Source organism: Epinephelus fuscoguttatus, linkage group LG20, assembly GCF_011397635.1.
Source record: "Epinephelus fuscoguttatus linkage group LG20, E.fuscoguttatus.final_Chr_v1".
Taxonomy (NCBI): domain Eukaryota; kingdom Metazoa; phylum Chordata; class Actinopteri; order Perciformes; family Serranidae; genus Epinephelus; species Epinephelus fuscoguttatus.
The window spans coordinates 17,030,694-17,045,273 of NC_064771.1; the positions used below are offsets into that span (position 1 = coordinate 17,030,694).

At 40.1% G+C, this 14,580-nt stretch overlaps 1 protein-coding gene across 1 annotated transcript in view; it reads left to right on the forward strand.

Annotated features, from left to right (window-relative positions):
* The window catches only part of ccdc78 (coiled-coil domain containing 78), a 45,003-nt gene extending 37,948 nt beyond the window's left edge, over positions 1 to 7,055 (forward strand). The window contains exon 16 of the mRNA XM_049563727.1: positions 5,796 to 7,055. The gene's annotated coding sequence lies outside the window, so the exon portion shown is untranslated. The remainder of the gene's footprint in view (positions 1 to 5,795) is intronic.
* The last annotated feature ends 7,525 nt before the right edge of the window (positions 7,056 to 14,580 follow it).

Sequence of the window (14,580 nt, forward strand, 5' to 3'; positions counted from 1 at the left end):
TTGTTATCAGCCCAGTGGTGGTATAGTGATACCCCAGGCCTGGTGAGCTTGATAGGCAGTGTTGTTGGAGCCCAGCTGGGGGTCAGACAGAGGTTCACCGCTGTCTGTCTTGTGTGCTGCTCTCCCACCCCCCACACTACTTCTAATTGGCTGACTCAGTTTGGAGGGAAACTTAACAAGAAACAGGATCCCTCCAAAATTGACAATAGGTATAGTGTTTTACATATGTCCACAGGAAAGACAGATGTTGTCGCTCTCGACCACATCCACATTTGAATACCCTTATTTGGATACAATGGGAGAGAATACAAAGGGGATATGTTTTGGCGGTCAAGGCAGATGCATAATTTTGGCGGCCAAGACGCATTGCAATAGACTCTGCTTTTGATGCCGTGAAGCGTATGGCTTTTCATTCAAGTGACCGTTAAACTTTTAATGCATATTCAGTGTCCACATCTGTAGTAGGTGTCAACATCAGTCGGTCACACAGGAATACAAGGTGCTTTCCTGAGAAGAAGTATAACTTTTTTTGTTATCTTTATTGTATTTGATAGGAACGATGCAATTTAACATAGTTCCAGTACAGAGTATGAGACTGATGTATTGCACAGAGCGTTAATAGCTATTGCTCATTTTTAACTCTTGTCCCTTGTTTGGTTTTTACATGTAGGCCTAAAATGTTATTGAAAATATACAGTTTAAAACATCCTAAAACCATAATATGTTACAAACATGGAAAGCACAATAAAATACATTAACCACAGTCCACACACTACAATACACATACCACAGTACATATACCACAATGCATAAATCACAACATATTCCATAATACATCTTCTACAATAGACATACCACTATGCACATACACTAATACCCTCTTTAGAAGTTTGAGTGCATCAGCTCAGAGTGGGTAAAAAAATTTTCGCCAACATTTGACCTTTGTTGTGAAGGACTTTAAATCTATAATCAGTTTGGTTTCAGTCGGTAATGTGCTCCAGAGTTGACGGCCCTTTATGGAAAAAGCCGATTGTCAAAATTTAGATTTATGATGTGGTATTTTACAGTTGCCGTTCCAGCTGCTCCTTGTTACTCCATTACTGTCTTGTCTTTAGAGAAATCTGGAAAGAAGTTCTGGAGCTAGACAGTCGAAGCATTTAGAAACCAATTCAAGGTTGTATCGCTCTAATATGCGGCAGTGATGCCACCGGACAGGCTTGTTGTTCATTTTTTTTCAGTGCCTGATTGTATAAAGATGTAAGGTGTCTGATTGTAGATGGTGATGCTAAGAGAAAGTGCCTGTGTGGGTATATAGTGCCTTATTAATTTAAAACAATTAAGGTTTCTTGCTCACAAGGTTTTGAAAACTTCTTGACATGTCTATCAAATTTTAATTGAGAATCTAAAATTACACCTAAAAACTTGAAGTCATTGACCTCCTCTATATCTTTCATTCTGTATCTTGATAGTCCCTTGGAGTCCCTTCTCCTAAAGGAGAAACACACTGATGACATCAGAAACTCACACCTGTAAAATGCTACAAACTAAAGCACAAAAAGAATGAATGGTCAGTTATTTTCTTTTGCTGCCTGGCTGCACTCAATCTCCTCCTCCTCCTTCTCCTCCTCCTCCTCCTCCTCCTCCTCCTCCTCCTCCTGCTCCTCTGCACTGCATCCTGCTCTGTGAATTAAGCTTGGCCGGGCCAGGTCATCCTTGGCTGTGCAGAATATAATTAGCCTGCCTACACACACACACACACACATAGACTTTAAACTTTAAACCCCCCTATACAATGGCCGTCTCAGACAATAGACACATGCCAACACTATGACCCCCTCGGCTATCTCCCCCATGCACAAAAAATTCCCTGTTCATCCTCAAACCCTCTACACCACCCCACCACCCCGCTCACTCTGCAGAATAATGAGACTGATAAGATTACACTTTTACCTATCACATTTCACATCATATCATAGAAATAATACAGAGCTTAGCAGGTGCTAAATCTCAGCTGTTCCTGTGTAAGGTTTGAAATCTGGCCAGTGGTCGGAATTACACTTGACGTCGCCTCAGTGTATTGAGTTTCAAGTGATAAAGTTAATAATGTGTTATGGTTTCAAATGGATGCTGTGAAGTTTGTAACCAAAGATGGAGCTGAGCTTTACCCCAGAAACCATTGAAAATAACAATCTACTTTTCCAAGAACCCTTTAAACAGTGTTGGGAAAAGTACACAGATCTAAAAGTAAAAATACCAATACCACAATGTTGAAATACTCTATTATAAGTGTAAGTCCTGCATTCAAGATTTTACTTAAAGGAATTCTTCACCCACAAAATGACTTTTTGTATATCAGTTAGATATTATACCTTGAATTAAGGAAAAAATCTTTGCTTTTCTCACATGCCTCTGCTGTGAACAAAGAATCCAAAATCTAAGAAAATTCTTGATGAATTGAAGTCAAAGGAGGCTGTGTTTAACAATAGCAAAACTATATCAAAACGTCCTGTTACAAACTCCCACACAACTCGTGTAGTCTCATTTATCCAGTTGTACACTCAGTAAAATTGAATTTCCCCTCGGGGATTAATAAAGTATATATATAAAAAAAAATTTTAAAAAAAAGTACTTCCCAAACACATGCGTTTTTGCTGAAACTATACTATTTAGAACACTTCAGAATAAATAGTCTCATGTACTGATGAGAAGTGCACCTGGGCGATGCATGTGTTATGCATACATCATTTTCCCCTTAATATTTAAAACTGAACTGAAAGTGACACTTATCTATGCTCTTTTCAAAGCCAGACTCCAACACTAAGGTTTTTCAGCAAAAATGCATGAGTTTGGGAAGTACTGAACATACGACTGGATAAATGAGACTTGGATTATTCTGCACGAGCTGTGTGAGAGTTTGTAAATGGATATTTTGATATAGTTTTGCTGTTGTTACACGTGGTTCCCTGGTTCATTTTCAGCAACTCTTGTACTTACTGTACTCCTATAAGCACTGTTTTTTGCATCTGCTCCTTGAAAACACTTTTATCTTGTATATTTGTATATTTTGCCTGATATTTAATATTGTATTGTTCTAAAACTGGGCCCAGTGAGTGACCCTAACCCGGGGAACCCATGATTGTCTAAGTTGGTAAAATTGTGGTTACTGTACTTAGTGTTACTATAATTTGAAGCATTCTCTGGCAATTTACTCCAGGATGAATAAAGTTGTATTCAATGAAATTTAATTGAATATAATCAGTAAATCAATATGTTTGCTGTGTTCCATGGAGGCATGTGAAAAAAAAGTTTTCTTCACAAATTCAATTTAATTCAGTTCAGTTTTATTTATAAAGCCCAATATCATGAATCACAATTTGCCTCAGAAGGCTTTATAGCATACAGCATCCCTCTGTCCTTGGACCTTCACAGTGGATAAGGAAAAAAATCAGGGTAACACAACATGACTAAAATGTTTTTTGTGTGTGTAAAATGTTCCTTTACGTTAATGTAAAAAGTTTTAGCACCAAATTATACTCAAAATTCCAAAAGTAAAAGTACTTACTCTTGAGAATGGCCCATCTCAGAACAATATATATGACTGGATTATAATTATTGGTGCATGAATGTGTTCATCACTTTAATGTTGTAGTGGATAAGGATGGAGCTAATGTTCACTATATTATACATTACTGAGTGGCTTGTGACTTTACCTAGTCAATAAAGTCTTCTCTCAGTCTGTAACATTATATCATCATTTATTTGTCACTTATGTTTTGCATCATTAATCTGAATCTGTAAAGTAGCTAATAACTAAACAAAAGTAGACAAGTTAAAAGTACAATATTTGCCTGGCACTGTAGTGGAGTAAAAGTATAAAGAAGCAGAAAATGCAAATACTCAGGTAAAGTGCAAGTACCACAAAATTAGAGTTAAGCACAGAACTTGGGTAAATGTACTTAGTTACTTTCCACCGCTGCATTTAAAACTGCAGCATAAACCACTACTACCATTGATTTTAGTTTACCAATTATAAAGTGCTTCTTAAACAATAAAGCATGATGGTTAAAATGCAAACTCCAAAGGATAAAAATAACAGGATTAAGGCTTTAAATGGAAGTAAATTTTCAAGGATAATAAGTGACTGAGTGATCATCCTTCCAGCCTTAGAAGTAATCCAACAACCTTCACATTTCAGCCTCCAGATGATAATTAAAATCTCTGAATGGGGGCCATAATTGCACCAAATTTGAATCCACAGCTTCTTTTATCTCCCACCATCTTTCATCAACTCCATTCAGACTCCTTGGTGACCTGCAGCTCGTCCCTGAGCCCCTTTTGATCCTTTGTTTTTTCTTTTTTTAAATACCATCGCACACGAGCTGCCCTCCCCTTTGCTCTGTCAGCACCTGCACTTCAGTGTCCTCCAGCTCATCGATGGAGCCTGTCTCTTAAAAATGTATACATCTGTTGCAAATGAGGTAGCCAATGTTGGGGGGTAAACCCTCGAGGGGACCGCCAAAATTTAGTGTCTCCGCGGCTCCATCATTGGGTAAACCCCAACCCCCCCAGCTTCTCTGACACATAGGCTACACACACCTCTTACTTCAGGGGTATCATATCACCTGTCCCTGGGGGTATGCTGGTGTGCAAGGCTGGATGTTTTCATGATAACAGGTGTATTTGAATGTATACAACAGGTGGTATGAACGTTGGTTGTGGCGGGCTTTCTTGAATTTACTGCTGGGTTTTTATTTCAGTGAAGAAATGCGTTTTAATCTCACATGTTTAGCAGTATTTATTTTTAATTACTTACATTTTAAACAAGACTATGGTTGCATTAGCTCCTGTTTCTCAGTTTTGAGGATATTAGGAATCCTGCAAAGCATACCAGAGACAATAAATATTTACCTCACAGCTTCTCGTGGTTATTTAGCTTTATTTGCCTCATCTGACCCACGACTGATGAACGCAGGAAGCTTACAGAGACAAAACGGAGTTCGTCTGGGTGACTCTTCAATAGAGGTGGTTTCTTTCTGCAGTGAACTGTGTCGTCCTGCAGAGAAGTGCAGACGAGTGAGCAAGCAAAGGGGAGATGGAAAAAAAGAGGAAAAGGGAACTTGCTGAATAAGTAGAGCATGGAGGAGAGTCCTGAATTGTCTGACACATTCATGCATGCACATGTATGCATGACTGCCTACACTCACACATACTTTTCGTCTCTATATACACACACACACACACACACACACATTGGCGCACATTTTTGTATAGTCCCGACGTAAGGATTTTGGGCCTATCTGCACATGTATGCGGGCTAATCAGGGCCTCTCCACAGACAGAAAGGAAAGGGTCACCCAGGGTGAGATGTTTGTGATGGAAATTTGGACGGCAGGCGTAGGAAAACAAAGCTAGAGACAGGACGCCCCAGAGACGACATACTTTACACATGAGATAACACACATTGAGGAGTTACAAAAAAAAATAGGATCACAAAGCTTTTCTCATTCATATTGCTGATAAAGAGCTGCGTTGCAGTCACTTTCACGAAATTATGAGACAGAATAGGATTAGAAAAGATTTTGTATGTAGATTTAATTCGGAGGAGGAGGGAAGGAAAAGCATTTCACCAAGCTTGAAGTGTAGAAATAACTTTAAGGTTAAGAACTAAACTTAACTTAATGTTGATGTAGGTTGCAGAACTTTTATATTAGAAGTTTTCGAAAATTTCAAATGATTTAAAACATTGTTCCTTTCCTTCAAGTTGCCTCAAACAGTTCATATTGCTCTATTTTCAGCTATCTGCATCAACCAAGATGACGCAGTGGAAAAGGTATGACATCAGCCCAGTCAGTCCTTCACCACTGGAGCCCAGGACGTGTAGCCTTTACTGGGCGTATAGTGCCGAGGCCTAGATTGGGGGCATCTGATGGAATCACCGCGCTTCACTGAGAAATCACACAAAGATTGGATTTAATGGCCCTTCGATTGAGCGGTTTTGAAAGGCCAACCTCTGACCCCCAGCCTTGACCCCTGGCAACCCCTCCCATCCTCCAGGGTCCAGTGCTTGTCATTGGTCATTTGTCAAACCCCTCGCACTGATCTGATTACCGGCCAATTTGGGATCTGCCGACTACACACTTCTAGGATCAAGACAAGCTGCTTTCAGCATCTTTACATGACAACACATAGCTGGATTGTTGCGGGACAAGTAAAGGGACGAGTTTTTGTCCTATTGAGGCAAAAGAGATGGACAAAACTTTAGATAGACGCCAGCCTTGGTGTTTACTTATGTCTATACGGTGTTCATCTGATGAGGAACTGATAGAAATAGGATTTTTTTTTAAAAAAACTAAAACTGTTCAAGAACCACTGAATTGTAGGCCAACAAAACGAAGATGATTTAAAACAGAAGTGGAGAATAATCAGATGAATCATCCAAAAATAACACGTCTCACAATGATCCCATCCAAATCTAAGTATTAACAATATCCAGACACAAGAAAATCCTCTGTGGTGATTAAAAAAGTATGCCACTATTTATATGGGTCCAAACCAACACGGTTGCAAGGACTACTTTCAGAAACACAGCCCTAATCATGCAGGGGAACAAAAAATGCAGTGTTCAAACCAAATAGACTAGTTATTACCCACAATGCAATGATTCGCTGTAAAGAGTTTTTGTTATAATCAGTGGCGTAGTGGAAATTGATAAGGTGGGCGTACTACTGGGCAGATGGGTAGGTTACTGTGGAGGAAGTGCATATACTCTTCTATATATTTCAATGACTTTTTGGCTGATAGGTAGGTATAGTGTAAACAGACGGAAAAAGAGGTGGGTATACGTGTTTACCATCCATTACACTACTGGTCATCATGGCTGCCAGGGGTATTGCAGCTTCAGCATTCATCACGTGACACACACTGGCCCAAAATGTTATTCCCCATACACAATCATTGGAAATGGATGTGCTGAAAACTGATTGTGTCATCAGACTTTGATCCAATTGGTCCAATAGCATTGGAAAGGTCTAGATTAGCTGACGAAATCATTTTTATCCCATTCATTTGTGTGTTGAGCCAGTGGAAGTCTTAGACATTCATCCTTTCAATCCTCTGCAGGAAAAAGACTCTGATGTGCACGAACCATTGGCCAAAATGCAGAACTGTGACAAAACCTATTTAGGTTCATTGGGTGTATACACCCAGTAAGCAACTTTCATAGGACCAAGTCGGGCTCTTCTTTGAATCCACTTCTTAGTAATACATCCATGGCAGGGCTAGCTGCTGAACTACTGAAGCTAGTGACCTAATGGCTGGCACACTGTCCAGGAATATGCAAGTTTTGGTTAGTTAATCTCCAAGTGTTTTTTTGTTTTTTATCCTTGGTACTGGGCAGTTTACTCCCATCTAGCATTTTTTTTCTCAGGATTGTGTACAGCATTTCGCTTGGGAACTGCCCATTGGTCCGACATCCCATTGTTCCGACCATATTAAACCCATTGTTCCGAAGTCCGTTCCGAAATCATCATGATGCCCTGTGGTTAAGGTCTGGTTAGGTTTAGGCACAAAAACCACTTGGTTAGGGTTAGGAGAAGATCATGGTGTGGGTTAAAATGAAAAAGAAAGTGGCAAATACATAAGCCCTGAGCCTGCTTCGCCTCAAGCCTTTCCCAGCTGACCCAGAGCCGGTCGCGACACACCATCAAGGCAGAAATATGCCCGCTGGGAGCCATTCAGCACTGCAGAGAGCTCCCCACACAACCCCAACCCCAGAGTTAATAACAGGAGGTTATGGTGTTTCACTCTCTTCTCTCTATAGCACTTGTATCTCGACCAGTAGCCTACTTTTGTTGCGTTTGCTGATCCTCTATGGTACACAAATACAGTATAGCCTAGTATAATCACATATCGGAACAACGGGACGTCGGACTAATGGGATGTCGGACCAATGGGCTGTCAGACCACTGACATGGACCCATTACACTTGATAAAGAGTTTTATTAAAGATGGAAATAAGCTGTCAGAGCTAACAAGCCTGCTAACTGCTTGTTGTCAGTTGATGCTGACAGTTAAGCTGGTATCAAACCAAGCATTTACACCGTTTGTTCTTGGTACTGTATGTCATTTCATTTAGTAAAAAGAGTAACTGCAGAAGGGGAAAAAGCTCTCTGAGCTAGCTAGCTCGCTAACTGTCAGTTAGCTTAGCTGTCAGTTCCAGGTTCCAGGCACTGCTCCAGGCCAATTTTTGTATGATAAAACAGTGGAATTACAGCTTCCGGGTCCATCACTTGATGCCATTGGGTCCAAATCAGTGGATACTGTTTTTGAGCGTTAACACCCTCTGTGAGATGACCAATTTTGCTATTGGGATTTGAGCCATTTTGTCAGATAACATCTCCAAGTCTAGAAGAGCGGCAAGATCAAATCATTTATTCCCATTCAAGTTAGCAGAGGGCTAACCCGGACGTTAGCCACTCAGCCAATGGTAGTTAGCTGTTTGGCTCGCAAAAGTCTGTAATGCACTTACTCTGGGCCCCACAATGCAGAAGATCCAGATAATTTTATACCCAGGAAGTCAAACTTTTTTGGCTTCATGCACCACTATGTAACTTAAATAGGAATGAACTGGGCCCTGAACACTGTATCCAGTTGTCTTTATACATCTATAGTCAGTTCTCTGTTCCTTCATAGATCAGCACCATCAAGGCATTTTGCTATTGGTTGGTGGATTGTATTTGAGTGTCAGAATTCATCAAATTTGAACATGATAAACCCATTTACATGGGTACAAATCCACTGATTGCAGCGATCTCATTGATGAAGTCAGTGTATGTATGTAATAAGTAAATCAGTGTATGGAGCACAGTGGTTTTATAATCTTATGTGTGTTTCACTGATGCGTTGTGTCATCTCATATCCGACTGCTCTTAGAAAAATCTTCTGCAAAGGCATGTCAGTCAAACCCAACACTCGCCTTTTCCTGATGTGCCATGAATAACTGTACGCACACACACACACACACACACACACACACACACACACAAACAACCACCCCAAAACAAATCTCTGTCGGCCCCCCCCCCCCCCCCCCACACACACACACACACAATTAGCCCAGCTCATTATGTCTGCTTTAGCTCTTTTGGATTGTGTTGTGGGGGTTGGGGTTGCGGCAGGGTGGGGTTTGGTGACCCTGGAGAGCTTGACCTGAGGGGACATTAGGGGAGTTACGGGGTGAAGACAGGGGGGGATGGGACGTGGACATGCAGGGAGGGAAAGTAACTCATTACTTTGTGGTGCCCCTGCTGGTTGTGTTCTCTCCCCATTGATTTTATAAGTGAAAAACACACTGATTAGTCATCACTACTGAACTGCATGAGTTTAGAACAATTGCTTTTCAATTGATAATGTGATGAATTTCAAGTAAAACAAAGCTCATTATAATTTAAAAAGCTCAATCTTGTCTTTTGCATCCTGCAATTAATGACAATCAGTAAACAAATATTGTGTCCATCTGGAGTTAGATGTCATTTAAATCAATGGTTAACTTCGATTTTATACACAGGCCTGTAAACACAGTGGTGGAGGAGGGGAATATGAGTTTCCCTCCGCATCCCTGAGTTGCTCAGTCACAAGAGTTTTGATTTCCCTCCAAAAACTCTTTTGTAAAACTTCTCCCCCGCCACTTATACAAGCTACAACTCAGCCGCCTCCACCCCCAGCCGTCACACATCAATCCATGGTGTGTGTGTGTGTTTTGGGAAGTGGGGGTGTCTCAGCCAGTGTGCTGTCAGCCCCCCAGGGAGTAAAAGCTTTTTGGACTAACACTGCAAGTTTAAAAAACAAACTCTTTGATTTGAGTTTACTTAAGCTTTTTTTTAGGCCTCAAACCAACAGATGCAGAGAAAGACACTGAAAATCATTTGCATCTGGTCTGAGAAAAAGTCAAATCTATCTACTGCATAAAGTTGTGTAAAGCACATGTGCAGTTTTAGTTGTTGCAGATCACAATATCTCATCATTTGCACAGGATTTTGTTTATTTGCGTCTTTAAACTGCACTTTAAAATGTGAGCACAAGACATTCAACTCTCCTGAACAATCCACATTTTGTTGTCTCCCTGTTTGTGTGTATGTGTGTGCAGGGTCTGAATAAGATGAGTTATTCCTCCTCCCATTGTCAGGAAGCTTAATCAGGGCTGCAGAGGTGTGTGGGTGACCTCTGACCCTCGGGTATCTCTGGCCTTTTTCTTACTTGCCTTTGCATTTGCATCACGATGTCTCTCATTTAACTCTTAACCTAAGGAGTCAGCTTTAGCAACCAGTGGTTCAGAGTTGAAGCATGCACACATAAAGGCACATTTACACAGTCAGTTGTTCACTATAAATGATTACCAAACACTTCTAGCCACTAACAGACTAAAGTGATAACAAGTCACACATTACATTCATTCCTGCTGCTGTAAACAAGTAGCCTTTCTGTGCACTTATTGGAGTATACTTTAGAGCCAATAACTTTTTTATTTATATAAACTTTTACTAAGGAATGGCACTAAAGGGAATACTTTACCCACATGTGCACATTTGTTATGTTGAATTTGTGAAGAAAACTTGTTTTTCTCGCCTGCCTCAGCAGTGAACTAAGATTCCAAAAATGGAGAAAATGCTTGATCAACTGCAGTAAAAATGGTCTCCATTTAACAGCAGCAAAACTATCTCAAACATCTGTTTACACAGCTTGTGCAGTATGAGGTCTCATTTATCCAGTTGTATGCTCAGTACTTCTCAAACTCATGCATTTTTGCTAAAACATTGTGTTGTTTGATGTGTGTGACGTGCTACAAACCCGAGTTATGGTGGCCTCTGCATCTTTTTTAGCACTCCAATGATGCAGTGAAGCATCAACCAGTGGTGTGCTTTGTTTCTGGCTGTGGTACTGTGGTAATTAGCTTAGTTAGCTGGAGCTATGCTAGCTTTCTGTGCACTGTGTTGTGCAAAGGGACACAATGGGGCTGCAAAATGTGATGTAAAATTTGGCTCAGACATTGATAAACTGCTGAGATATATATTTGACCAAATACAAACTTGATGACGTTCAGCTGAGGTATTTTGTTGCAAGTAGCAGAGACACAAGCTTGTGGTGACATAAGTACATTAACAAGCACTGTTGTGTTGTCGCATACTGAGCATACGACTGGATACAGGGTTGGAATGTGAACAAAATTCGGCCCTGTATTTTTCCTTTGAACCGGCCCACAGCTACCATAAACACAGGTTTTCAATGCAGGTACATTCAATAAACGCCAACACAGTGTACAAACTAAGATAGCCTATAGATTCACCTGCATTTCAACAGGATATACAGTACAGGAACACTTAAAGCTAACACCACAATAACTAGTGTCACATGCATCACTTGTAACGATGTAACTCTCTCCTCCTCTGGTGGTGCCGCCAGACTTTTGTGATCATTATCACTGCTGCTAACGTTAAGGTTTCCACACTGTTGACATTTACATTACTTTTTAAAACAAGTGAAATCTTAAAACACCTTGCAGTATCAGCCTCAAGTAGTTTTTTTTCCTGCAATCATCTGTGCTCCACCTGTTTGTTGTTTGGCTGTGTTGTCCATCTTATATGTAGCCTATTTTTATTTCAATTGCCCTGCTCTTCCTGCCTTGATTTCATTTATTTTCTGCTTCTACTATTTATTATCTCCTGCTTGACCTCTGACATTACACGATGGACCGATTCATTTGAAGGGGTGTGGGGAGGTGACAAAAGCTGTTACCGCTCCACCTGCCCAACAGTATAGGTAGGTTATTGACAACCCACATTGCATGTGGTGGCCTTGGGACCCACAAGATGGGCCGGCCCATCTGGTCAGTTCAACCCTGACTGATCTAAATGAGACTCAGATTTTATTGCAAGAGTTGTATAAGAGTTTGTAAACACATGTTTTGGTATAGTTTTGCTGTTGTTGAACGCAGCCCCCTTTTACTCCAATTTATCAAGTATTTTCTCCGTTTTTGAATTCTTTGTTCACGGTGGAGGCATTCAAGAAACATTTTTTTTTCATGAATTCAATCTATTGGGGATTTAACTTGTTAATGAGCATTGCAAAATAGATATCTGTAAGGTAATTCACAGTGGATAAGCAGCTCGAAATGAAAAATAAAATCTCATTGATGCACTTAATTTTGTCATTTCCATTTTTACACTCAAAAAAAGAAAAAAAAACACTTCCTCTCATCCTCCTGAAGTCATTATGATCACATCCAGCAATGTTCCTATTCCACAATGTAACTCAGTAACTTTGGCACTTTGGTCAAATTAGTTAGGTTTACTTAGAACATATACGTATATTGTTAATGAAGACTGTGTATAATGTGCACCCTGTATGAGAACAGAGAGCAGCCTTTATTAGTTGATGGATGTTAAAGTTTTAGTTTGTGTCTGTGCTCTGGCACAAGAGCAGATTACAGGGCTGAGTGAGTGAATTTAAAGAGGGAAATTGTGATTGACAGCTGGACATGTGTGCATTTGAGTGTCACAGTGAGATGGTTAATTACAGATTAAGTGGGCTGACGTGTGTGAATCGTGTAGAAAGCCTTGTAAAACATTACACACTCTAAAAAATCTAATAAACAATGACATAAATGGTTTATACTGACAGTAGGACAACATAAGCACATGTCTGACTCCAGTAATCATAATGCACCTGCAACCTTCCTTTTATCACATTAAAAGAAGCTGTTTAATCAGCTGAGATGTAAATTGAAACAATAATTTCCTGCATTTCCATCTTCTTTCAGCTCAAACAGTGGAACTATTCTTTTACCTTTGTGTACATGTTGCATTCAGACCCACTTGAACAAACTGCATTAAGTCTATGAGCCTTTCCCCTTCCCAAAATGAGCAAACCCACCAGACAAAGGACCACCATTGTGGATAAATACTGCTTTTGTTTTAGCCATTTGAACCTGAGGTTTCCCTTAACGCTAAGGAGAGTGTGTTCGCCCTTTTTCTTCTTTTCAGAAGCTTTGGCGCTGAATAAAAAAACCACTGCCAAATGGGAAAACGACTACACAGGCAGAAAGAAAGACCAGAATCAATCAGGAAGTGGCTGCTTTTCAGCGGTGCCAGAGGAGCCGGGCAACTTCCTGGTCTCGTTGCCAAGGTGACTGGAAGCTCAGCCAGCTGGTGCAGCGGGCAGCAGTTGGGTTTAATGGGGGGGATGGTGGAGGATGACGGTTGGGATGTTGGACAGTGGGCAGAGAGATGGTGAGTGGGGGTGAGGCAGTTTAAATGTAAACACCGAGCACTTCAAACCGCATCCATCTGAATCATCACAATGTGGAGTTTCTGTTCTGTTTATAAGCCTCTGCAAACAGTCATTTAATCCGTCCAGTTACTCCCAGCTTCTGCTACGCTGGCTTGTTCACACAATATCATGTTGGAGAATTCTGTATAATCTATAACTTTTTTTTTCATGGCAGACAAATGCACTGATATTATATGGAAGACTGATTTTTTTCTCATAGGAACATGATCGTAAGAGGTAGCAAATATGGTTTAATACTTCAGAAATAGTCACATAAAAGCAAGAGAAGCAGATTGTGTAAAGATGATTTGGGCTTTTACTGGGCAAACTTAAACTTCACTCATATTAACAATTAAAGATGTTGAGATGTCAAGTATGGATTTTGGGTCAGTCAAACCAATATGGCATCCCTCTCATTACTATTAAGAGATTAATATTTTTGTCCAATAAAAGGAAAACAATCTGTATGGAGCTGAAAAATGCATATTTGAGCCTTATAATGAAGGTATCTAAATTAGCCTATCAACATGACTAATGGCTCCAAACGAGCTTCATTAATATCTTTTACCACAAGGTGGCTCCTCTGCAGTGGGCTACTCATGATTATTTGCTACTTTTACTTCGCAGTTTTGGTGGTAGAACAAACAAATCTGTCTGCACACTATTAAATTATCTGTTTTCCTCTTTTGGATTTGGAATCCATAGTTCGCCTAGACTCAAGATGAGCCATCGCCATTTAGGTTTGGCAAAATTTAAAGGGAAAGGCGCCAGGTCGTAGATGTATAATGCACATTTTATCTGAAGAAATGTTAAAACATTGTTTTAATTGGTGTTTAGGCTATACAGTTTTACAATTGGAGAATGTAAAATCACTTTAGGCCTAAAACAATAATGTATGAAAATAAAAATGTTAAAAAAAATTACAGTCATTTATGTCCTTTTTGGTTTTTTGGACAAACCCATAGGGAGCCACTGTAGAGGAGATAAAGAGCCACATGTGTTGCCGGAGCCACAGGTTGCCTTCCCCTGCTCTATATGATGATGTGTTTTTCTTGAGCACAAAATAAATCAGGACTAAATTATAGTTGTGTTTCATACATGATTGCATGATGGGAGATTTTTAGCGCAGAAAAAAAATGTGCAAGAATATATTTTGTAACAAGACAGAATGTGAACAGTGTGTCAGTGTTACATTGATTGACAGAGGTGTTTATATCATAAGCATAGATTTGAGGGGGGTTGTAGGTGACACGTCCC